This window comes from Echinops telfairi, unplaced genomic scaffold (genome assembly GCF_000313985.2).
Source record: "Echinops telfairi isolate 266 unplaced genomic scaffold, ASM31398v2 ScPeMD7_7469;HRSCAF=8507_0, whole genome shotgun sequence".
In the NCBI taxonomy this organism is placed as follows: domain Eukaryota; kingdom Metazoa; phylum Chordata; class Mammalia; order Afrosoricida; family Tenrecidae; genus Echinops; species Echinops telfairi.
Window position 1 is genome coordinate 50,348,414 of NW_022111372.1, and position 12,760 is coordinate 50,361,173.

The window sequence follows — 12,760 nt, forward strand, 5'->3', positions numbered from 1 at the left end:
GGGGGAAAGTGGGAACCAATTGCAATGATTGACATATTAAACCACCCCTCTCTCTCCAGCCAGGGTGGTGAACAACAGAAACATGGGTGAAGGGAGACAGTGGATGGTGTAAGAAACGAAAATAATAATTTATAATTTATCAAGGGTTAATGAGCATGGCAAGGTGGGGGAGAAAGGGGAAAAAATGAGCTGATACCAAGGGCTCAAGTAGAAAGGAAATGTTTTGAAAAGGATGATGGCAACATATGTACAAATGTGCTTGACACAATGGATGAATGAATTATTATAAGAGCTCTAAGAGTCCCAATGAAATGATTAAAAGAAAAAGATCAAGGAATATATGTTCACTGCCATAATGCAGGTGAGGATCAAGACTAGTGTGGATGGGTTCTGGATTACTCCGTGTGAGGCTTTCTACTTTTCCCTTCTAGGAACATGTCTCTAATTGCCCCAGGTAGCCACAGATACAGTTTAATAGTAGGATGTGAATTTGGGTTGAATATTTGTCAGTTACCTGTCAATGTACCATTGCAACTTCTGCAATGTATAGTTGCAACTGCTTCAGCAAAACTTCCCTCACATGTGCTATTAATAATATTGTTTAATGGTTTCCACACTCTTCTTTTGCATATAAACCATTAATAGACAAGATTGCTAGTCTTTACTTTTTCTCTTTCTTGGATACATGTCAACCTTGGCAAACAGTGGTCTTGGTAGGCAGGCCTTGACCATAAGGCCCCAGAAATGGTGCAGTCCTCTGGGGGCTCACATCTTCATTTCCTCCAGGTCTTCACAGAACTGGCTGTGCAGATAACCAATCTGGAATCTTATACTGGTGTGGATTCTGCATGATGGTGGTCACCCACTGCAACTCCTCCTCGGTGAGCCCTCTCTTGCTCTGTTGGTGAAGTAGATGTCTGCAGTTTTACACCACATGAACATATCTTCACCACACACCCTTCATGGTAATGATGGCAAAGGCTATTGTCTGCCGCCCGTACATGTTAGTGTTGACTACTTGCAAAATGTGCTGAAACTTCTCGGCGATCACTAACTAGAGACATGCAGCAGGAGCAGTGGTGGCATGTAGCCTCCAGGAGAAAACAGTTTCCGTATTCTGTGGGGCCACCTTTTCTTTGGAATGGGCACAAATGTGTATCTCTTCTAGTTGGCCAGGTCGCCGTGTTCCCAATTTCTTGGCTGTCTTTCCAATTTCCGGTGTTAAATCAGGGTGTTGAGACATTTCAGTTGGTATCCAGTTGATTCCTCGAGTCTTGCTTTTCACTGATGCTTTCAGTGCCGCTTGGGCTCTTTCCTTCAGTACCATTAATTCTTACTCATATGCTACCTCTTGAAATGGTTGACTGTCAATCAGTTCTTTTTGGTACAGTGACTGTATATTCCATATTCTTTTGATGCCTATTGAGTCTTTCATTAAAACTAGAGGCTTGAAATTTTTAAAAATTCTTTCAGCTTGTTACATTGAGGGTATTCTTCCTTTTTGATTTCTAACTCCAGCTTTTTGCACATCTCACTAGAATACTTTATTTTGTCTTGTCAGCTGCCCTTTGACATGTTCTAGTCTATTCTTATACGTCATCATTTGCTTTGGCTGTCTATGTTCAAGAACATGTTTCAGAGTCTTTTCTAACATCTACTTTGATTTTTTCTTTCTTTCCTGTCTTCTTAATGACCTGTTGCTTTCCTCTTGTATGATGTTCTCGGTGTCTCCCCGTAGTACGTCAGGTCTTCTGTTACTAGAGTTCAATGATGCAATTCAATGTAAAGAAAACATAACTCATCACAACCTGACCAATAGGTCACATCATGATAAATGGAGAAAAGATTGAAGTTGTCAAGGATTTTATCTTCCTTGGATCCACATTCAATGTGGATAGAAGCAGCAGTCCAGAGCTCAGATGACATTTTGCCTGGAGCAAATCTGCTGCACAAGCCCTCTTTCCAGTGTTGAGTAAGGATTTCATTTTGAGGACTGAGGTATACCCGAAGAAAGGCATGGCATGTTCAATAACAAAATACGTACGTGACCAGTGGAGATGGAAAAAAGAAGACTGAAGAAGAATCAATGCATTTGCATTATGGTGCTGGCAAAGAATATTGAAAATACTATGAAATGCCAAAAAAAGAAAGAAAAGAAAAGAAAGAAAGACCAAATCTGCCTTGGAAGCAGTACAGCCAGAGTGCGCATTGGAAAGAGCATGGTGAGGCTTCTCCTAATCAATGTTGGACATGTTATCAGGAGAAAGCAGGCCTTGGAGAAGGGTATCATGCTTGGTAAAGTGGAGAAGCAACAAAAAGAAGAAGACCTTTAATGAGATGAATTAACACAGGACTGCAACAATGGGCTCAAACCGAACAATAATTGTGAAGATGGTGCAAGATGGGCCAGTGTTTCCTTCTGCTGTGCATAGGTTTCTGTGAGTCAGAGTGGACTTGATCGCATCTACAACAACATCTGTGAAGAAGAATGCAGTATCAGGATCGGAGGATATGCAGATGACTCCTGGAAATGAGGTGATTTTGGAATACTTGCTGATGAAGATTAAGGATTGCAGCCTTCAGTATGGATTACAACTCAATGTAAAGAAAACCAAAATCTTTACAATAGGACCAATAGATAACATTGTGGTAAACCGAGAAAAGATTGAAGATAAGGATTTGGTCTTGCGTGGATCCACAATCAATGCTCATGGAAGCAGCAGTCAAGAGATCAATTGATAAATTGCATTAGGTAAATCTGCTGCACAAGACCTCTTTACAGTGTTGAAAAGCAAGGTTACTTTGAGGCCTAACGCACATCTGACCTAAGCCATGGTATTTTCAATCTTCTCATTTGTATGTGAACGTTGGACATTGAATAAGGAAGACCAAAGAAGAATTGATGCATTTGAATTGTGGTGCTGGCAAAGAATGTTGAAACCACCACAGACTGCTAAAAGAACAAACACCATCCTGAATGACCCTTAGAGGCAAGGATCGTGAAGATTTGTCTCACATACTCTGGACATATATGTTACCAGGAGAGAACAGTCTCTGGAAAGGTCATCAGACTTGGTCAAGTAGAGGGTCAGCAAAAAAGAAGAAGTCCTTTGATGGGTTGACACAGTGGCTTCAACAATACGCTCAAACATAACAATTGTGAGGGTGGCATGGCATAGGACTGGACAGTGTTTCTTCTTGTTGTACAGTCAGGCACTGTGAGTTGGAATCCACTCGATGACACCTAGCAAGAGCAAAATCAGAACCACAGGATAGGAACAGGTGTTATTTGACTCAGGACCCACGTTGATCTGCAATGGCAGGGATGCACCTGAGGAGAAATGTGGAAGAATACTACTCAGAGGAACACCTCTGTTGCAATCCTCATCTACTTCCTGGATGGGATCATCTTATGGTGTGGTCAGAGATATAGGGAAATGGTGTTTTCAAAAGATGGGAGGTTTTAATTCAGAGGCTAAGGGTTTGATCAAAGGTGTAGGGGAGTTTGCTGACTGCAGCTTGGAATTGCCCGAGGATTTTGAGAAGGAGGGAAAGGAGTACTGGGTTAAGTTCAAGTTGCTGGTGCCGTTAGGTGCGGTCGAGTTGGTTCTCTCTTATATGAACAACAGCATGAAATACTGCCCCGTCCTGTGCCCTCCTCGCACTTGTGTTTGAGCCCATTGTGGCAGCCCCTGCACCAATCCACAATGAGAACCGTCCTCATTTTTGCCAGTGCTTTACTTTTCCAAGCATGATGTCCTTCTTCAGGGACTGGACTCTCTGTTCAAGTACCACGTACATGAGACAAAGACTCCCCACCCTTGCCTCCAAGAAGCATTCTGGCTATATTTCATCCAAGACAGATTTGTTTGTTCTTTTGGCAGCCCATGTTTTTTCAATATTCTTTGCCATTCAAATGCAACAATTCTTCTATCTTGTTTATTCAGTGTTCAACTTTCACATACATATGAGATGATTAAAAATACTATGGCTTGAGCCAGGCTCATGGTAGTCCTCAAAGTAACCTCCTTGCTTTTCAACACTGTAAGGAGGTCTTGTGTAGCACATTTACCCAATGCAATGTGCCATTTGATTTATTGACTGCTGCTTCTGATTGTAGATCCAAGCAAGACAATATCCTTGACATCTTCAATCTTTTCTCTGTTTTTCATGATGTTACCTTTCGTCCAATTGTGAGGATTTGGACTTCTTTGCACTGAATTGTAATCCATACTAAAGGCTGTGGTCCTTGATCTTCATTAGCAAAGTGCTTTAAGTCCTCCTCACAGTCAGCAAGCAAAGTAGTGTCATCTGCATATCTCAGGTTGTTAAGAAGCCTTCCTCCAATCCTGATGCCACTTTCTTCTCCATATAATCCAGATTCTGTGATTATTTGCCCAGAATACAGATTAAATAAGTATAGTGAGAGGATAGAACCCTGACCAACACCTTTTCTGATTTTAAACAATGCAGGATTCCTTTGTCCTGTTTGCTCAACTGCGTCTTGATCCATGTACAAGTTGCTCAGGCAAACAATGGAGGGTTCTGGAATTCCCATTCTTTTCAAGGCTATCCATAGTTTGTTACAATCTATACAATTAAATGCCTTGGCATAATCAATAAAACACAAGTAAACATCTTTCTGGTACACATTGGGCTGCTAACCATAAGTTCAGCAGTTTGAAACCACCAGCTGCTTCACAGGAAAAAGACGAGGCGTTCTACTCCTATAAAGAGTCTCGGAAAGCCACGGGAGGCACTGTATCCGGTCCTATGATGTCATTATAAGTTGAAATCAACTTAATGGCAGTGAGTCTGATTTGAGGGTTTGATCTTCCTGGCACTAACCTCGACAATGTTCTGCTGTTATCTGTGATGTTTTCAGTATTTGACAATGTTCCACTGCTATCACTAAGGTTTCAGTGACTAATTCCTTTGAAGTGGACAACCTTATTCCTTCTTCATAGTATGATCTTAGTCTAGAAGATCCATTTAAACCAAGTGCAGTAGATTGAAATCATGCCCCCAGCTTTTCCTACATCACAGCTCACGTAGAAAATGAACATGTCACATCAGACAGTGGCAGACATGACAAAATAATAATAATTTATAAATTATCAAGGGTTCAGGAGGGACGAGGGGTGGGGAGGGAGGGAAAAATGAGGAACTGATACCAAGGGCTCAAGTAGTAAGAAAATGTTTTGAGAATGATGATGTCAACAAATGCACAAATCTGCTTGACACATGGATGGATGGATTGCGATGAGTTGTTTGAGCCCCCAATAAAATGATTTTAAAAAGAAAAAAAAAAAGGAACATGTTTAGTTAGCACATTAGAGCAAACAAAGTTACTACTTTTTATCATCGTGATGATGGTGATCCAAGGACTTCGGGCTCTGCTAGATTATCCTTGTGGGTAGAAGGATGGGTGTTCAGAGCTGTATGGGATGAGAGTCCAGTTGCAATAGATGGCCATGGTGACTTGCACCCTGACACTGAATGAGGAAAAATGGGGGGACTAGCCCAGAAATCTCTGAGAAAAAAGCTAACTGCTCCATTCTCCAACCATGACCAATGTGACCTGAAGTAAATTGCTCAACTTTTGTAAGATTGTCTCTGTATCTGAACATAAGGAAATAGCCAGCAAATATGGCTGTTATGAACATTAACCAAAATAATCTTCATAGACTACTAGACTCGTTCCCTATTGCTGTTAGGTGCTATCAAATAAATTCTGACTGATAGTAATCCGTATGACAGAGTGCAACTCCATAGGGTTTTCTTGGGTAGCAAGGTGTTTGTCCTGCAGAGCTGCTGGTGGGGTTCAAACCGTCAACCTTTCAGTTACCAGCCAAATACTTAGCCATTTGCAGCATCAGAGTTCCTTCCACTAAATGGTAGCGGTTCCTAATGTATACTGCACTGTATGTCTCACTTATATACATTACTTTAACACATTCCCATTGCTTACAGAACAAAGGTAACATGCCCTGCTGTGATGCAAGAGTTCCGTTATAGTGTGACTCCCTGTCCATCACCTCCTTGAGATACTCTCCCAAGTACCTGTGCTCTATCCAGACTGAACTTTAGCACTGTGGTTTGTTTCTTCACTCGGGCATCCTTTCACCCTCCTTTACCTTTGTATATGCTGTCCCCACTGCCTCTAGTCATCTTGTCCATTTGACATATGGGGATGTAGGGAGGCTTCAAAAGTTCACGGAGAAATAGAATGAGATAATGGAATGTTCCCACAAACTTTTTGAAGCCCCCTCATGCTCCAAGTTTCACCCCACATTCCAACCACAGCTTCGCCTGTTACTGTTAGGTGGCCCAGTCCTGCGCCTGCCTCACAATTGTGACATGTGAGCTCATGTTGCAGCTACTGTGTCCGTTCATCTGGAAGATCTTCCTACTTTTCTTTCACTGACCTTCTTGGATTTCTAGGCTCGGAAACTCGCAGGGGCAGTTCTACTTTGTCCGTCAAGGGTTGTTAAGAGTTGGCATCAACTCCATGGCAGTGAGTTTGTTTTCTACTTTACCAAGCAAGATGTCCTGTCTATACTGTAGTGGGCCTGAGACTGCTTTTTTTTTTTTTCTTTCAAATACCAGTTTTTATTGTTGGCCTTGGATTAGCATCTGGAAACTTAGATCTTTGGGAACTTAGTTCTTGAATTCCCTAACATGTAAGAGTGGGCTCACTGTGCCTAACCTGTTTATGCAAATAAAAATGGTTTATGGTTAATATTTGCTTTTTTCCTAGGAAGCTGACATTTTGGAACATGTTAGCTAGAGCTACCTGACTGGCCCTGATTTACAAGCACAAGAAGCAAAACAAAAAACTGTAATCCTAGGATCAGACAAGCTTCCCTGATAGACAACACCTCACAGCATTGCCACACTTCATTACTAGAGGAATTACGCATTTCTTGGAGGACTCCACTGGGAAAGGACTTTTGAAAGTTTGTGCCTGGTTTCCTTTGGGCTGCACCACATGTTCCTATAGTTTATTAAAACTTTATCCTATAATTTATTAAAATGATAGCCAAGTGTGTACCTAGCTATGTGCCAAGTCCTGTGAATCCTTTTAGCAAATCACCCAACCTGAGGTGGGCTTGGGTCCTTTCAAAGCATGTACAATATGTAACTTCTCCTGACCCCTCCTCTTCTTGAAAGAAGTAACAACTCTTTATTCCACGCTCCTTTACTCCACACTGCCTTTGTCTTTATTAAAAACCCCCACTGGACTTATGACTATAAGATATTATATAAAAATTATATTATAAAGAGTAATAACACAATAAACACATCATCTAATTTACATCAGAACATTATCATCTAGCCTCCTGAGCTATGAGAGAATAAAGTCTGTTTGTTAAAATCACACACCTGTGGTATTTCTGTTATAGCAGCACTAAATAATCAAGATACTTTTCTAACAGTTATTCTGGATTTTGTGTTTACAAACATCCTTGTTTTGAAAATTACATGGGAAAGGTCCTACCTAGGGTGGTACGTAGCTGGCAACTGAAAATCTGGTGTTTGAACCCATGGCACCATGGAAGAAACAAGCATGTCAATTTACTTGTGCTAAGATTATAGCCCATTCTGCTCTGTAATAGATGTGGTCTCTCCAGCAGCATACATCAGCAATAAAAGAAAATAAAAATTGTAAATGGCATATTGCTTAACTTTGTGCCTCAGCTTTATAGACATCGTATCATATTGTTTGTAATTTGATATGACTTCCCTTTTTCACTCACCATTAAATTTCTAATGTCCATGTTGTTGTGAGTAACTATAGTCCATTCATTTTCACTGTGAGATAATATTCTACTGTATGAATATATGCCAGCATTGATGGACATTTGAGATGTTTATAATTTTTGCTATTATGAGCAGAGCTACTGTTAACATTCTTAATCTTATCTCTTGATGCACATGTGCAGGAGTTTCTCTAGGGTACATACCTAGGAATTTAGTTGTTGTGTTGATAGGTATGTGAAAGTTATGCTTTATAAGTGAATACCACATCTTTTTTTTTCAACCATTTTGTTGGCATGTATTTTACATACCATGCAATTCAATAGTTCAGTCATCCAATCATATCAAGAAGAATCGTTATCATATCAATTTTAAAGCACCCCGCCCCCCACATCTTGTTTTCCAAAGTGGTTGTATCCATTTCTAGTCTCATCATCAAATATAAGAATTCTCATTGATTTTTTTCTCTTCAACACTTGATATTCTCAAGCTTCTTATCTTTTGCTAATCTCATGGGTGTAAAGTGGGATAGGATAGATGTATGCTAGACCTTTTCATTCCATCCTTTATTTCTTTTACTGTTTCATTTTAATCCCTCCCAGTCGTTTTATTGAGATATATATCCTACTGAGAGAGGCTATTGAGAGATGGATCACATATCCTACGCTTCCACAGGTCAGTCATTTTAAAAAGGAGTTGTATACACACCACCACAGTCGGTTCTAGAGCATCCTCCCAGCTCCTCTATTCATTATTTGCTCTTCATTTCCCTTCAACTTCCCTCCCCTCCCCTGCATCCCCAATAAATCATACATCAATGATTGTCTCTACACAGCCACCCATCCTATTCTGTCCTTCATATACTGGAAAATAACCCGCCCCAGCCCCCAACAAAGAAAAGTAGGAAATATTGAACGCTAGAACAAACTCAAAATGGGTCAGGAGGAAGATCTAATGACCAGGTACCACATTATAACCTAATTCAATCTGCCAAATCAAGTGTATAATAATCTCTGTTTGATAGCAAGATTACTCATTAGATTAATTATTAATTAATCAAGATTACCAGAGTCGAGGGATCCATCAGAGGATTAATCTATGTAAGCACCCTGCTAATGAATTTGGGGCTCCCACTATTATCCATAGCCTTCTACATACAAACTGGGTGTTTACAATTTAAGCTTATACCCCAAGAGGATAATTATTTACTTTAGAGGTCTCATTATCATTCCATGACAGAGAACATGATCAATCATCCTCTTGGGGTATAAGGTAGTTCTATTGATAGAGTGTTATTCATTTATCCAAATGGCATAAAATTTAACATACTGTTGGGAAAAGGAAGTTATATAAGTAGAGACCAGCTCCAAACCACAAACCATGAATTGTTGATTTGCACACTCTTAAATGATTGAGCTCTGTTTACATTGACTATGGGGGTTTGTGATAGGGGACAATTTCCAGTAACATTCATTCTCAAGGGCTGAACCTTGCCTATCAGATGCCACAGTAAAGCAAGGGGAACATTAAAGTACTAAATATATGGTGGTTTGGAGCCACCTTTCATTGGACATCTACAAAGCAAGGAATGCTAACCAAGGTTCAGTAACCTCCAGTTCCACACCCATCTGCTGCTTCTCATATCAGGGCACTCTGGTCTTGAGTCCAAGGGCTGCAGGTAGTTTTGAGGTAAAGTCTAGTTCATTCAGTGGGGTTTCCATGTTGAGTTCTTCTGGGGTGGTTTATCAGGGATGTTGTGTTCCCCAAAAGGACAATCTAAGGTACTGTATAGTACACAGCACATGGTGTGGGTCATGGAGGGTTGGATAGAAAGTAAGTCAAAAGTTTATTCTCCACATCAGCATCTATTTAATTATTGTTGAGTGTCTCTTCCCAATGTGAAGTTGCTCCTCCCCATTTATCCACTAACAAAAGTGTAAATGCCTCCTCCAAAAACTAGATGCTGTCCTCCCTGGGTGGTGCATACAGGCATGAACCAAGGGGTTAATACAGTGGTTCAAATCTACCCAGAGATGCTGCAGAAGAAAGACCTGGTAGTCTACTTTCATGAAAGATGAAAGACAAGAAAACCCTACAGAGCACCTCTACTCTCTAATATATTTGGTCACTATGTGTCAGAACTAATTTGGTGACAACGGATTTGTTTTTGGTTTGGATCGGTTGCCGAGAAAGGAGGTGTTAAAATCTACAACTAAGATTAAGGTAGCAAATGGACATTGGGCCTTTACTTAAGTACTCCCTCAACCCAAGAACACTTTGTTCTAATAACCCAGCATGCTGTGATGCTCATCTCCCTTACAGGATCGCTGAAGACAAAATGGGTACATAAGGAAATGTAGTGAAGAAAGATGATGGTGCCTGGCTATCGAAGGATATGGCATCTTGGGTCTTAAAGGCTTAAAGATAAACAAGTGGCTATGTAGATGAGAAGCAACAAAGCCCACATGGAAGAAGCACACCAGCCTGTGTGATCATGAGGTGTTGACAGAATCAGGTATCAGGCACCAAAGACCCAGAACAAAAAATCATATCAGTGTGAATGAAGGGGAGGGTGGAGTGGAGACCCAAAGCCCATCTGTAGACAATTGGACATCCCCTTACAAAAGGGTCACAGGAAGAGACAAGCCAGTCAGGATTCAGTATATTACCAACAAAACATAAAACTCACCTCTAGTTCTTTGAAGCTCCCCCTGTCCCTTTCATGACCCCAATTCTACCTTGCAAATCCAGCTGGACCAGAGCTTGTACATGAGTACAGATCAGAGCTGGAAACACAGGGAATCCAGCACACATAAACCCCTCAGGGCCAATAATGAGAGTAGTGAAACCAGGAGGGGAAGGGGAAGGTGGGGGGAGAAAAGGGGAATTGATCACAATGATCTACATATAACCCCCTCCCAGGAGGATGGACAACAGACAAGTGGGCGAAGGGAGACAGTGGTCGGTATAAGACATGAAAATATTTTTTACACATTATCAAGGGTTCATGAGGGAGGGAGGGTGGGGGAAGGAGCAAAATAAGCTGATACCAAGGTCTCAAGTAGAAAGCAAATGTTTTGACAATGATGAGGCCACATATGTACAAATGTACTTGACACAATGGATGTATGCATGGATTGTGATAAGAGCTGTAAGAGCCCCCCAAAAATGATTTTTAAAATTCTGTAACTAAGCTTGTGAATTTGTCTATTCATTTTTTAGGTTCTGCTAGTTTTTGCTTGGCGGCTTTAATTACAAAATGTATAATCGGAATATCTTATTTTCTAAGTAAGTCAATACTTTTATTAGTGTGAAATGCCCACTTATTTATATTAGTAGTACATAATGCCTTAAATCAATATCTTTTGGATATTGATTTACCCTAGCTTTCTTCTTTTGGATATTGATTTACCCTAGCTTTCTTCTGTTTGTATTGGCAATATGTGATTTCTTAACCTCAATAACCTTGCATTTAAAATGTTATCTTTGATAAAAAGCATGGAATTGGATTTTTTAAAGCCCATCGACAATCTTTTTATATTCAGTATTTAGCCCATTTTCATTTAATTTAAAAAGCTCTGGTGGTGTAGTGGTTACACATTGGGCTGCTAACTGCAAGGTCAGAGGTTTGAAACCACCAGCTGATCCTCAGGAGAAAGACTGGGCTTTCTACTCCCATAAAGAGCTAGAGTCTTAGAAACTCACAGAAGCAGTTCTATCCTGTCCTATGGAGTTGCTATGAATTGTCATCCCATTCTAAGGCAATTAAGAGTGATTTAATTTAATCCCCTATATAATGTGTTTATTTCCACTGTTCTGTTGTTCCATCTGTTCTTTGTTCCTTTATTCCTCTTTTCTTATGTTCTTTTGGGTTAAAGTTTTAAAAATGATCTAATTTTATTCTAGATTTTAACAATTATTATTTAATTATGTAACAATTAGGTTATTAGTGTCTAAATGATTATCTTGGAGATTATAGTCAAATCTAATTTAGTAATTTTCCTACTTCCTGAACAATGTTAGAACCTTAAAAATAGTTTAATGAGGTCCTAACTTCTGTACTTTTGTTCTCATATAGTTTATTTCAACATATTTTAGTACCCACAGGATGTTATTATTGTTCCTGCTTTAAATGGTCAGTTTTCACTTATTTACCTCCTTCACACTCTTTCTAGTGTTCTTCCCATCACTCCCCCATTGGTTTGTTGTGCTATGGTGGCTATGCTGCTGGACGCTATGCCACTGGTACCTCACATGTCAGCAAGTTCACCCACAATTGACAAGTGTCAGCAGAGCTTCCATACTAAGACAAACTGGGCAGAAGAATATGTCTGTCTGCTTCTAAGAAATTGGCCTGTGAAACCTTTACAAATCGCAGTGGACTTTTGTGTGATATATTGCTGGCAGTTAAAACCTTCAAGTTGGAAGAGATTCAAAATACAATTGGGGAAAAACTACTGCCTCACAGTAGACCCACCCGCTGCTGGTGAGTCCATGCTGACTTGCAATGACCCTCTCAGACAAAGTAGAACTGCCCCACAGCCTTTCTAGAGCTGCACATCTTATGGGAGCAAATGCTGCTACATCTCTTTCTTGAGGAAGTGGGTTTGAACTGCTGACTTTCCAGGCTGTAGCTGAGTTCTTTAGCCATTGCATTACCAGGATTCCTTCCTCAAAGTAGAACCAGCCTTAGAACGATGTGAAGAGGCTTCATTTACTGATGTGGCATGATTCAAAAATTAGAAGAAACCATTAATAATTAGAATATGGAATGTATGAATCTAGGAAAGTTGGAAGTCATCAGACAAGAAATAGAACACTTGAAGATGGATGTAGTAGGCATCGGTGAGCTGAAACGGACTCAGATCTGCCATTGTGAATCAGACAGTCATTGGGTCTTCTATGCTGGGAACGACAATTGAACAGAAACACTCACGCTTGTTATAAAAAAAACAACAACTTCAAAACCTACCCTCAAGTACAAACTTGTCAGTGATAG